Here is a 15153-nt window from a genome sequence, read left to right as displayed (position 1 = left end):
AAATTGGAGACGCAGCAAGATCCGTCTTTATCAGACAAGGAAGACAAGTGTTTTACTGGCAATCAGAACAAACTACTCATTCCAGTAAAAAAAAAGCTGCAGGTCAAATTCAGTCTATTATAGAAGGAAGTAGCACTGGCCAATACTATTTCTATTATACGACGGCCATTAGAGGTCCATATAATTCTCGTACGTCTATAATGGGCGAGATCGTCGTAAGTTCATCCTGCCACGGACCTTTTCATTTTTTTGACAACAAAAGTCGTTAAAGTAACAATGTTCAGTAGACGGGGAAAAATTCGAACATTCTGTCTGGAGAAAGTAGAGAAGAATGACGCTAGCGAAGACGTTTTGAAATGTCTTCTTCAAACAGTTTTGAGTCAATATTGTTGCCGACTCCTTTTTGTGAAAACGCTATACATTTTAAATGGTCCCTATTACATGGTGAAGCGACGTCTAATATTTAAATATTTTAATTTTTAAACTTTGGTAATAACGTAATTTTCCAACGTAGGAGCATATGCACTTATCAAAATCACGTATCCAATAGACGTGTCAAGGTGTAGTGACAGAAGTCTTTCTGAACCAAGACACTTCACGTTACCTCGCAATGTGACCAGTACGAGGCGAAGTCAGTCCGGAGCAGAGACTAGGTTTTTGGACAGTTAGTGTAAAGTTGTTGCCAACTGTACAGTAATTGTGATGTATTTGAAATTAAACTGTTACTGATACTTTGAAGCCCTGAGTTGTGAGGTTCTTTAAGTTCGTTGTGTCGTGTGGTGCAGTTTGAAGAGAGCCTGGATAGTAGGAGAAACGTTACAGTATTTTGCACCTATTTTCGGCTAGGGCTTTTCTTTGGGCCTGCAATGTGCGTTGTCCCGTGACCTTCGTGAGCGCTCTCCCAATTGTATCTATCAGAGATCAACTACTTTCCCTTATTTTTACTTCTCTTCTGTATACCTAGCTTAGAGTAAACTAGTTCCTTCACGATTCTTCCCTTTCCATATACAAAACAGCGTTGTTGTTTTTTTTATTTAATCACACCAAAGATGGCATTGCCAACTTTAATTACGTTCAATCAAACACACACAAACAAACTCCAACAAACATTGATAATTCTTACATGTGATCGCAAAAGTGCACTATTTGACATATTTTATAAAGATTCATTCTTATCTACATCTCCACATTAACCCAGTGAACTCAATGCAGTTGACTTGGCAATCAAATGTTAATTTCATGTCCATTAGAGACACGATTAGAATCACTTTATATTACAGTTCCATTGCTATTGATTACGATTGTTTTATCACGCAGAACAATTCATAATGTAGGTTACTGTGTTAATGGAAATAGGATTTTATTGAAATGAAAATTACCAGGTCAAGATAGCCCCGGGCCAGACACTGTCGCATGTCAACATACAAATTTAAAGAAAAAAAAGTTTAACTTAAGATTGCGGTTTTAATTATAATTTTAAAAAAATAACAACACATAAGTGAAGATGTAAAGCCCAGTAAAGCATTAGTGAGCATTTAAAAAAAAAATTACAATAGCTATGCACATTAGTTACCAAAGTTTTTTAAAAAAGCTGATGACTTTCTGTAGGAGCAATTAATAGCTCATGAATGATTGATATAAAAAAAATTAAATACCCCGCCCAAACATTAAAAGAAAACAAAGTCCTGGTTACACACATGTATATAAAGTTCTAGTTTGGTGACAAAGATCCAGACGTGGTAACATTAAATGACATTAAACTAGAATACTTGATCCTGAGAAATGGTACAAATATTCTAGGTTTGATGAAATAGAATCAGACTTATATAGATTAAAATACAGTAATCTAGCCTAGAGTATTGGTCTTAGCATAAATAATGATACACTTATAAGCTTAATATTATTAATATTACATTAAAGAACACTGAACTCAGTAAGCGACCCCAACACCAGACTCTGGGTGCTTCAGACTCTTTAATAACACACTTTATCTACAGCTTACATACTACAATATGAACTTCCTTAGAAGGGGAATAACTCTACATTCTAACAACAAACACATTCACATAAACACAATGTCAACATTAATTACAATTTCTTTTTTTTTTTAGTAGCCCCCGAAAGGAGAAAAGCCGCTATTAGGTTTGTGCAAAATGTGCGTCTGTCCCACTCAGATCTCGAAAACTAAAAGAGAAATGAAAAAAAAATGTCACCATGCGATGCAGCTTGAAAAGTTTAGGTGCAACGGCTACTTTTGGTTTTCTAAAAGCAAACCGTTTAATTTATAAAATTGATTATGCAAGCGATTTTTTCATAAAAACCAATTCTAAAACAATTGCATAAATATAAGGGAGGTAAGGTTACAATATGTTAACAAAGAAAGACATTTTTTTGTGAATTTAAAGTATCACTAAGTCGAATATATTTATAAAATGTACAAGAAATGTTCACAACAAATATAAATATTAGTTAAAAGTGTTTTTTCTGGTCAACTAGCTGTTAAAATTAATAGAAAACTTTTATGTTTGTTTATAAAGGCTAAGAATGCACTTTGTATGTAAATATCATGCACTTTTATTAAAATGGACTTTTTATGCAGCGCCTTTCGTGCAGTAGGGTAACAAGTAGAGGCGAAACTTGGTACTAATTACTTTCCTCAAATTCTTAAAAATAATCAGATTTTTTTTTGTTTAGTGCCCTGATTAGGATAAAAGACGCTATTTTTGTGCGTTGTGTTTGCAGATCGGTCTGTCTGTCACGTTTAGATAACAAAAACAACAACTCTAAAAGCTATTGAAAATGTGATTTAACCTTTAATGTTCCTTCCGAAACATCTCAAAAGTTTTAAGTATATATAATAGATTGTTGCGGATGTTTTTGTGAAAACAAAAAATCAATGCCAACCAATGTTTGTTTGCTCTTCTAACTTATGTTAGATTAAATTTCCATGCATAAATGTTGCAAAAACACATGATCAATAATATATTGTTCTGGTTTTTTAATGTTAATAGCAAATAAGTGCTAAATGAAAATCTCTATACTGACTTAGGCCTATATTTCATTAACTATAAAGTTGTTTCGGATATTGTTTTATAAAAAATAATAATGTCAAATGATTGTTTGAAATCGCATAATTGACTAATATTACACTTATATTCTTTGACAATACGTCACTATAGTTTATTTATCGATATCAAATTGTTCCGTATTTTCAACTTAAAACAAACTTATGTCAAATGACTTTATTTTTTCAGAAATATCGACTATAGGTTGTACAGGATTTTAAAATAAAGTAATTTACTAGAAACGATTATTGAAAATCACTTTTTAGACTTATTTTACAGTTAATTTTCTTGCGAAACATAACAAAAGTTGTTGCAAGGATATTATATTGCACGACTGTTTCTATAAAAGCAGAATATTTGACATTTTGTGGCTATATCATCTTCTTTGAATGCCCCTTCCTAATTCACCTTAGGCAGACCCTACTTCCACTACAGCCCAACATAACCAACACCCTGTACGGCAGTGCTGAACAACTGAAGAAAACAGCACACTATTTTTCCTTGGCACAGTCTGCAAAAGAGATCACAGCTCAGCAGCAATAAAGCTGGCTAGAAGAAAAAGAAGTGGCTATATTAACAACAAGTCTCTATTGAATAAAGAATTTCCTTGAGATGCTGGAAATGTCATGTAGCTCAAACCCATAGCTGAAAGTACATCTGTAATGTTAACAAGTTTATAAATGTCTAAGCAAATGACATAAATAATAATAGAGTCAGAATGACAGTAAGCACCTTTGTATTTTGTTTGACAACACGTCTGACATAGCACACCTAACAAAGCACACACTGATCAGAAATTGCACGATTTTCAGGAAGACAAAAAAGTTGATGAGATCAAATGTCTTAAAATGTCTAGAAAAGGATGTGCTTGACTATTAAAGAAGAGAAAAAGAGGTTCATTCTTATGTGCATTGATCGCTTTTTAACTCTGAGCTTCAACTCCTACTGGAAGCAATCATTGATGTAGAGGTTATAAATTTGGAGCAACCTAACCGAAAAATTCTTTAGTTCAACAACCAACAAAGTATTGTAGATGTCAGTTTGAAAATATTGGCGTATATCATGATTTTTTAAAAGGCGACATTGAACAGAAATACCAAGGCTGAGAAGGGATCTAAAGGCAACAAAAGTTATTCTTAAAGAAAAGTTGACAGTGCATGATTCATATGCCAATAAGACCTTAAAAATATCTTTAAATCATTTAACAAAACCTTCAACCGTTTCTTACCATCTGCTTATCTATGGCGTCTTGTGAAAAAGGATTTAAAATTAAAATTAAGTCACAAAGGAACCAACGACACTTTCACAAAGGTGAATTTTTAAAAAAAATGAGATCGTTAAAGACATTAACTTTGATCAACTTAATGATAAGTTTTCAAGTTTGAAATCAGAAAAAAAAAAACAGTATAATTAACTTATGGTTGCATAATTGCATTGTTGTAAAATTTAGCTATAGATCAATCACAATGTGTTCAAAGATAAAGGATGCGTTCAGAGTTTCACATGACTAGACAAACCCAGTGAACTGTAGATAAATTGTAATCGACAACTGAATTTTAAAACTTAATAGACACTCATTTCATTATTCTTAAACAATCAAATAACGTAGGTAATTATAAACTATATGTGTAACAGCACAACAAACAAACGAAAAAAACAAGGTTACAAAGACAGTTTGTGTGGAGACACAAACTCAAAATCGGGCCCCGAAGTGGTCCACCCAGGCTGGTAAAAAGGCAGGTTTCAATATTTTCAGAAAGAACATCAGAATGAAATTCTATCAAAGACAAACGATGCCCTAGCGGTCCACAGACCAAAGGATAGGTGAAACTGATCGTGTTGTTAGATGTGAACCTGGCCTAACTAATGTCTTACAATGAATATATAATTGCTCTAATGGTTTTGTAAAGGGACACTCTCTTATTCCTCAAGTAAAAAACATTTTTATCGCCATGGTGTAATGCTGCAGTTCACGCGATAATATGAAAAACTACGTATTAATTGTTGTTTTAAATTATGTCCAATGCTTACTAAATAGATTTTTTTTGTGTTAGTATAACAGAACTTACTTAACTTAGCAATGCAAATGTAAAAAAAAATATTTTTTGACCAAAATTCTAAAACCGTTTGCATCAATGTGTAAAAAATATGGCAAGTTGTCATCTCCCCTACTAAGGAGCCTCCCGTGTTTGTTACTATTAATAATGAATAGTTGTAAAAGTGGTATATTTTTTTTACAAAAAAACTGCTTGCATAAGTGATTTAAAAAATTAGATTTTTCGCTTTCAGAAAAGAAAAAAGTAGCCGTTGCATCAGAACTTTGAAGGGTATAAAATATTATGATGTCGGATTTTCACTATCTTTTGTAGTTTACGAGATCTAAACGGGACAGACGGACAGACATTCCACACAGAACTAATAGCGTCTTTTCCCCTATCGGGGGCCGCTAAAAAAGGATTTTTTTAAAGTGGAGGGGTGACACCCTGAGCTGACCGCACCGGGTGACACCCACCCTAGTGACGCCACTGCAGTTTGACATTCAATGAATTTGTTTTAGATAAGTTGAAACTAATCAAAACAATACATTTTATGTTTACATAATGTAAAAGTGTAAGCTACGAATATCAACAACATAAAATAAAATTATATGATGTTAGACCTACAAATGTAAATGAATAGATGTAAGTAGTATAGCCTAAGTCAATTGATAAGTGGAATATTCTGAAGAGAAATATTCTCATTGTAGAACGTCTTCTGACACTTTGTGTTCATTCAGGAAAAATATAAAAATATGAACAAAATGAAAACAAAAATCATCAGAAAAACGTAATCAGAAGGAACTCTCAAGCTGTGTTTCAAACACATAGGCCTATGCATAGTACCAGTGTGAAACGTTATAAAAGTGTGAAGCGAACATAAAACTAAGAACAAGTCTTATAGAAATGAAAGCAAAACATTCATCATGTCGCATAATGTACAAACACAATAAAACAAGTAACACCAAGATTTCAGCCAGTCTTCTTTATATGCCCGTCTCAATTGATCAGCATTCATATTTTGTGTTTGGTAATGCATGCCTGGATCACTCATCGTCATTCGTGAACCTTCGTATGAGGTGAAACATTGGCTGTAAGTTAAAGAAAACAACCAAACTGACAGACTGCACATAGAATGAAGTTAAATAGCTTGACGACATAGGGGTGATAATACAAGGAATATAATCAAATGTCAAAGTTATTGGGTTGGTAAAACTCTGGGAAAGGAATCAAACATCCTCCTAAGAATGTAGGGTTTGGAAAGACGCCATGAATGCAGTCGAATGTTCTGAGGATGTTGGGTTGGTAAGATGCTCCACCAAAAGACTTGTACAGTCAGACGCCACCTTGTTTCTTCACTATTTCTGTATTCTCTGATGGTAACGTTTATGTTGACAGTGGTTAGTGTAGATAGTTAACTTTCTGTTGGTGTTGTAGACATACGCTGAGGTTTCAAAAACTTTCTTCCCACATCAAGAAGATTAAATGTAGTGGGGTAACAAACTGTTGACAATACTCTGCAGTCTGATCAAATGTAGTGGGGTAACAAACTGTTGACAATACTCTGCATTCAGATCAAATGTAGTGGGGTAACAAACTGTTAACAATGCTCTGCATTCAGATCAAATGTAGTGGGGAAACAAGCCTTGTGTCCTTGGGGGAAAAACTGTTAACAATCTGCTTTGTTGCAGTGCTATTCTCACACTTGATGCGCATCGTATGAATCTAGAGTGACTCAAGGGCGATACAAAACAGTAATGCCAGTTGTTAATGAAAAAAAAAACATGTCTCTATACACAACAAACATGTGACTCGGCAAAGCAAATAGATACAAAGTGTCTCCTTCTGGTCGCTAGATTAAAAGTCACCAAGTAAAATATTCTGCAAATGTTTTCGACATTGATATATTTATTTTTCAGTCACATGAACTGAAAGTAGTCTCCACACAAATACAAAAAAAGGTCAGCTACACTATGATTATAACTCTCTCCTTAACCTTTAGGAAGTACTGTCCAAACTACAGTAGCAGCTCTACACATGTGTAGTTTTAAAATTCATGCACCATCTGAAAGCAGGCTGAACTGAATTTCCCACCATTATGAAACAAATTCGTCGCTACGTTTTCATTAAGTCTTTCCACAAGCTATATAAGAGCGTGCACTGCCCGATGCGGCGCATTTAAAAGCCTCACGACCTAGGCGTGAATCTTTTTCTCTGTGCTTTGTAGTAAAGAGACAGGTTTTCTCTTTTTCTTCTATAACTTTGACCTTGTTCGTCAGGGATTTTTTCCCAACTGTCTGGACATATAGACATAAGATGTCAATATGACCCACACTATATGAATCTCAAAACATTTCCGTCACGACCAACTGGATTTAAACTTTTCTTTGAGTGACCTGACATCAAACAATGTGTCTTGATTGGCTATCACCTTTCACATGACCTATGCTTTTTACTTGACTTGCGTTTCTAAACTGACTTCACCTTTATACAGTCTTACTACCATGAAAAGTTTCAACTGTTCTTTATCTCGTCTTTCAAAACTCTTGAAGTTTTCACGTCTTCTGTATCCCGCTGCCCATATAGCCTTGACCTCAGTCTCAGCCAGAAACGTTAGCTCAAATTTGATACATACAGCGAAATATTTCATTTTATCTTCTCCTTTGAACTTTGTAAGAGTTGCCTTCACTTCTTCATACAACGTTTCCCGATTACCAAAGTTCCTACCGGTCAAAACTAGCATCTACTCAGTTTGCGTAATTCTTGCCTTTCTGAGTAACCTGAAGGCCAGAATCTCAGGTAACAGCTTTTTCAGTTTCTTTTCTAATCTCATTTACTTTGTATCAAACTCTGCAATAAAATCTTGTATGGACCGGTTTTTGCTTTGCCTGAAGTCTTCAAAATTATCAAACGAGCCCATACTGTCTGCCAGATCGTCTTTGGCCATGTTCTTGTTAAGAAACTTCAATAGGTTCTCGAAACATTCCTGAAACTTGAGCTCAGACAGTTTTAATTGCTCAAAAACCTTCTCTCTTAGCCTTGACTCACTGCCTTGTGGTAATTAAAGGACTAAGTTATCGCTCTTTTCTCTTGCTTTAGGTCCGTTATTTTATTACATGCTAGCAGTTCTTTGTTATATCTTTCATTAGGCATATCTATCAAAAAAGGATGGAATCTCAATTCTTGTAGCCATTATCACTTCAAATAGGATCAGTGGTGTAAATGCTTTTACATAAACGCTCTGCTGTCACTTGTTATCATAAATAATGATACACCTATAAGCTTAATATTAAGAACACTGAACTCAAAATGCGACGCCAACACTAGACGCTGGGTACATCAGACTCTTTATTTAAAAACACACTCTAACGATCCACAGGTTACACTCTACAATGGAGGGCTGCCTGGTCGTGCGGTTTGGGCGCTGGACTTTCGTTCAGATTCATCAATGGTCCTAGGTTCAAACCCTGCCCGCTCCCATCCCCCGTCGTCCTGCAGGAGGCTTGGACTAGGAAGTAAATTATCCTCAACTCTGAAGGAACATTCGAAACGTAAAACATTTTACTAACATTTTTACAATATGTACTTTCTAACCAAGGGGAATAACTCTACATTCTAACAACAAACACATACACCAACACAATGTCAACTATTGGATCTAAAGATATGGTATAGAAAGTTCTAGTTTGGTGTTAGGCCTATAGATCCAGACTTACAAACTTAAAAGACAGTAGCCTAGAGAGATATCTAATAAGAAAGTTCGCACAATTTTCATGAACGTCTTATTCATTTATATAAATCTTTAATGAATACATGAAGAAGTGCCCACAGACGTACGTGTGTTCAAGATATGGATTGTCCAGATCTCTAGACCAAATTAAATTTTACGAAGATTTTAAATTTGAAAAACAATAATGGTCAAAACAGAGTTTTCCCCATTTCTATTTTTTTCGAAAGATATACTAAATCTGACACATTCCAGGAAAAGGTCGTTAGAGCCTTTTTCACGATCCGTGTCTAGGTTCCAGGTTTTGTCGATGAAGAATTTTTGCAAGCTGATTAGAGGTATTATAACAAGAAAAACATAAAAAATACCGATACTTAAAAAAAAGCTTATACGAAGTGTAATTGTATCAATTAGTTTGGATCAGTCATGTAATTAAATATGTAATAAATCTTGTCTTACTAATTCTTGTATTGTCAGGTAGAATAAATAATTGTGCAAAATTTCAGCTTGATCCGAGATTGGGTGTCGGAGAAATAACGTGTACAAAACTTTTTACCAGAAAGAGTGATTTGATATAAGCTTTGTGAAAATGATAAAAAATGTTCAATAAAGATAATATTTGTGTGTCTTACGCAGTATGAAAGTGCATTATTTTGTATATTACCAATTATTATTGAAAACGGCGAACTTTGAAAAATGCAATAACACTCTTAGTTAACATGGAAGATCCATGAAATACTTAGCAAAATTATTACTTCATCATAACGATGCATAGTAGGCCTATTAAAAAAAAACAACAAAGCGAGAATCTAAACAATTTTGATTTCACCTACACAACAATTCGATGCTTGTCTTTTCACGCAGAAATAAAAAAAAAATCTATAAGGAAATCAATAAATTTATAAGCCCTCGTACCGATTGTATTAAACAAACATTTGAGAATAAATCAATCCGCTGGGGCTTAATGTAAATAAACATAGACATTTAAAAAAAAATTAAGTTCAACTCAAGATTACGGTTGTAATTATAATAATAAGCAAAATATACAAATATGTAAAAACAAAGCGTATCTAAGGGAAAGAACTCCACACTTACAACTGCATATCTAAAAAATGTAGAAGCTATTTCCTCTTTTTAAAATAAAACAAAAAATTAATAACAATAACAAACGAATATTCACATTTGACTAGAGTAACACCTTTAGTAAAATCACTAAATTTAGAAAGCCTTCAGGACAGAAGGCTCAAAAGTAAAGTAGCAATCATACATAAAACACTGAACCATAATCTTCAAATACAAAAACAAAATTTAATAAAATACTCTGAAAGACACAAAGATAAAGGCACATTCCTCGTCCCATATGCTAGGACAAATTTGTACAAACACTCCTTCTTCCCTAGTGCTATTAGAGCATGGAATGGGTTGCCTGAGCTAGCCAGGAAAACCAGTGACTTGGCTGAATTTAAGTCATTGGTTAACATGCATGACTAAATGCATGACGCGTAGGACGTAATCATCTTCTTTTTTGAAGTAACGTCTGTATCATATAAGATAAGAAGATAAGACTAATTTATAATTATATTACAGTAGCGTAACTAGGGTGGGTGTCACCCGATGGGGTCAACTCAGGGTGTCACCCCCCCCCCCCTAAAAAGAATTCGTTTTTTTTTTGTTTGTTTGTTGAGCCATAATACACATACTTTATAATTAACTACATTAATTGATTTTTAAACAACTATAAAATGAGTGTTAATAAAATTTTGAAATTCGGTTTTTACAATTTATCTATAGTTCAATTTTAAGTAAATTACATTGTTTTTTCTTTTCTGGATTTCAAACTTTAAAAAACGTATCAATCAGTTAAAATTAATGTCTTTGACGATTCGATTTTTAATAAATTTGCCCGTTGTGAAAGTGTCGTCTGTTCCATTGTCGAGCGTGTTATGCTTTTGGTAAAAAAAAAAAACGTTGGATTAGCCACTACTTTGTCAAACGTTTAAAATAGGCCTATATAACTTTGGCCTTCTAGTACATCTTCCCAGCAAAAAATAAAGCAAAGTTAGGTAAAATAAAGACATCTGGCAATAAATCGTAAGCTGCATCTCTAAAGGCTATAATTTTAGAACGAAAAAATAATTTCCAGTGTACCAAAAATTTAGGCAAGAAGCATTTTCTAAAAAATAATGTTGACCATATTGATTAAGTGAATGTTATACACATCTTTTAAATAGCTTTTCTTTAAATGTCCTTTACTTCTCCATGGCTCCATACACCGAAGCTGCATTGTTTATATTCCCTGAATCATAAATTCAAGCTAACATGAGCCTAACTCGCTTTTTTCTCCCTTAAAATCTTATAACTTATAAATCTGATTAGTGTGTGCTATGTCAGGTGTGCTGTCAAACAAAACACAAAGTTGCTTACATTAATTCTGACTCTTATAAGTATATCTTTTACGTGGGTTTCTAAAACACTTATAAACTTGTCACCATTATAGATACACTTTCAGTTATGGGTTTTATTCTCTCAACATTTCCATCATCTAATGGAAGCTTTATATTCAATAATGACTCGTCGTTAATATGGTCACGAAATGTCAAATATTCTGATTTTATAGAGACAACCTGTGCAATATATCCTTCCTTCTTTACATAAATCATAGCAACGAGTTCTTTGCCAATTTTATTATAGACGGATGCCGTTGTTTGTCCAATTTTCCAATCCTGATACTATTCTTCATACCTCTTTTGATGTTCCAATTTCGAGACTTTATTTCCACCACTTATTGAGTTACTAATTTATATTTCATTTCTATAGAATTAGTTGATAATAGATGACAACAAAAAAACATAAATGATTCCCAATTAGGAAGCATAGACAACCTGTGCAATATATCCTTCCTTCTTTACATAAATCATAGCAACGAGTTCTTTGCCAATTTTATTATAGACGGATGCCGTTGTTTGTCCAATTTTCCAATCCTGATACTATTCTTCATACCTCTTTTGATGTTCCAATTTCGAGACTTTATTTCCACCACTTATTGAGTTACTAATTTATATTTCATTTCTATAGAATTAGTTGATAATAGATGACAACAAAAAAACATAAATGTTTCCCAATTAGGAAGCATCAGAACCATTCTTTTAACAAGTGGCGTACTTTTCCTTTTGCTCGAGATAATTTTCTGCGCAATTCATGTGAAATTGGCAAAATATTTAATATATTGGTAAAATATTTAAGTCTATATCATTCGACTGATTCATTGTAACATTTCTTTCATCTTGGCTAGAGCTTCTTTTACATTCAACATCTATTACATCATCATCTTCAAATCTCAATCGCCACTTATTTACTTTCCAATGTGAGATTTCAATAATATTTTATGCCTGAAGAATGTCGATATTTGTTTAACAATGACTATTGGTTGGCACCCTGATATTACGATGCTAGCTACTATTTCAATTGATTCGATAAAACATGGTTAAAAGTCAAAGCAGTGTTTATATACATACAGTAAGGTTTCACATCTGTTTTTGATATTAAGTATGATGTAACATTTTGGACAATTTGTAGAATTTTATTAAAAAATTACATTATGCTTAGTCGAAATATGTGTACAAATGTATATAGATCTATTTATCAATTGTGATTAACGTTCCAATGTTTAGCCACGGACACAATTTTTGAAAATTGCCATTTGTTCCAAAAGTGCATTGTTTTCACTTGGATGTCACCCCCCTAACGGGTGTCATCCAGTGCGGACCGCACTCCCGCACCCCCCTAGTGACGCCACTAATTATATATATTATCTGTCAGTGTCGATTTTGAAGAGCTTCATGTCGCGTTTGCATACATCCGTATAACGTAAAAGTGGGCGACCAGCGGCTCTCCTGCCTTCTATTAGATCGCCATACAGGATGTCCTGTGGAAGTCGACCTACTGGCATTCTACGAACGTGGCCAAGCCAGCCAAGGCGTCTGCTGCTGATAACAGAGCGGATGTCCTGGCACCCTGCTCTTAGTAGCACTTCCTCATTGGTTATCTTATCTTGCCACCTTATTTTAAAGATCCGCCTTAGACACCGGAGGTGGAAGACATTCAGCTTTTTTTCCTGCCATGAGTAGGTTGATCATGTTTCACTTCCGTACAGCAAGGTGCTCAACACACAGGTCCGGTAGACTAGGGCTTTAATACTGTTAGTCAGCAATATGTTGTCCCAGACTCTTTTCTGCAACTGTGACATGGTGGCCATTGCCATGGCTATCCTGTTGTTTATGTCTTTATCCAGTAGAGTGTTGTTGGATATGATGGAGCCAAGGTAACAAAAGTGGATATATATATATATATGTATAGTTTTTAAATTGATTCATGTTTTATTAGGTACAATGAATAAAATTATTTAAAGTTGCATTTTGATCCGAAAATGAGTGTGGGAGAAATAACGTGTATAATTATCTAAAGGGACAAAACCCCTAAATATTTAGCCACATCTGGGAATTCTGAGGGATTAATGTCCCTTGTTGGTATCAAGCAAAATAATTAATTACCGGTTATTAATTGACTAATTCATTTTTTTAAATTGATTTATGTACTGTCTTCGCACATGAAAAATAGTTTCAACTTGACTCAACGAGAATGGGTGTGGGTGGGAGAAATAACGTGTTCAAAAGTTTAACCTGACAGACAGACAGACAGAGTTGATAAAAACTTTGAAAAAAGAAACCCGCATAAGTGAAGATTGTAAAGCTCAGTGAGCATTTAAAAACTACTAACTTACGTTAAGACCAATAGCTATGCACATAAATTGTTGAAGTTTCTTCAAAACAAAAAGGCAATTTCTTCTGTTAAGAAGGTGATGTCTTTTTGTAAGAGCGATAACGTTGCCTTTAATACCCCCCCCTACCTCCTTTTTTTTTTGAGCCCGAAAAAGTCGTGGTTACGAAAGCGCACACATACAAAGAATGGGCCTCGCTTAATACTGTTACTGAGCCTGTTTCTATGACCCAAGGTTAACTGAGTTTGCTAAATAGCTTACTGCCTTAATTTTCCCCAACAAATGTTTGGACCTATTGGTAGGTATATCATACAAATCCATTTTTATTTTCAAAGCTTATATCCATTCTGTCTATCTGGTATCAAGTTAAAATTCAGCACAATTATTTCTTCTAACCGACTTAACAAAATTCATTAAAAAAATTAACCACTTAGTTAATTAATTATTGCTAATTAATCATTTTGTTTGGTGTTGAACAAGGGAAAAATAGCATTTGGATAGTTCAGATATATTTGGAAATAGCATTTGACAGATGTAAAATGTACAATGTTTTACATGTTCGGATGTTCCTTCAGAGTTGAAGATAATCTACTTCCTAGTCCAACCTCCAGCAGGACGACGGAGGATCACAGCGGGCGGGGTACGAACCTGGGACCACCGAGACGACCGAACAACAGTCTAGCGCGCATACCACAGGACAGGCAGAAAAATTGTATCATCTTTTGTCTCTGCTAAGTGAATAATATCTGTACAAAATTATCTGTGAACTCTATTTTCACCGATAAAACCTAGAAGTCTCTTTGAAATGTAAAATAAAAAGCAGATCCAGATGGGAGTTGGGCGATCTTTTTTTTAATGTGTGTGTGTGTGTGTGTGTGTGTGTGTGTGTGTGTGTGTGCGTGAAGATATTACACAGTGTAAAAAAAAAAGTTGTTAATCTAAATTATTTACACTATTTGACATTTCAGCACACTTTTACACTGCGCAGCCGCCTAATCACATATCCAAAACTCAATCATTAAGACATATATATATGTTCAATATGAGATTGGGCTGGTACTTTATTGAAAGTTTCCATGTAATCGCCCACATCCTCCAGCCATGAAGAAAGAGTCTGGTGGATCCGTTAGGAAAAGAGGGGGCAGTAGGTGCAATCACACTCTCTCCTCTGTCCAACCCATAACCTTTAAGGGGAAGGGAGTCTTATTTGAGAATGAATTACACAATTTATGCAAGAAAATGTTTGTCAAATTAAAATAGTACATTGCTTGGAGTCGTTTCAACGTTTAAACAGAACATAAAACATGATAGACTAAAGAAAAAAAAAACATGAAGGAGAAATTTTGATATGTATCGCGGTCAAAGCCTAATATAAGTATTTACTAAGCCTAACCCAATAAATTTTGAAAAAATGTTGATTGAGTATATAGGTAAAAGCCACACATTTTTCTATGCTTGATATGTATACCTGTATACAAGTACTTGAGCATAATGCAAACAACAGAATTCAAATTCTATTTGTACTCACTGTTTCTAAATACTAACAAT

The 15153-nt window shown here is 34.2% G+C and overlaps 1 protein-coding gene across 2 annotated transcripts in view; it reads right to left on the bottom strand.

The window, feature by feature from the left end:
- Window positions 1-15153, bottom strand: part of LOC106056628 (growth/differentiation factor 8-like) — a 36484-nt gene that overhangs the window by 6770 nt on the left and 14561 nt on the right. The window lies entirely within an intron of this gene.

The sequence above is a fragment of the Biomphalaria glabrata genome, chromosome 1 (assembly GCF_947242115.1).
Source record: "Biomphalaria glabrata chromosome 1, xgBioGlab47.1, whole genome shotgun sequence".
NCBI lineage: Eukaryota > Metazoa > Mollusca > Gastropoda > Planorbidae > Biomphalaria > Biomphalaria glabrata.
The sequence above is the reverse complement of the archived record's forward strand: the minus strand, read 5'-3'. Positions and strand labels throughout refer to the sequence as shown.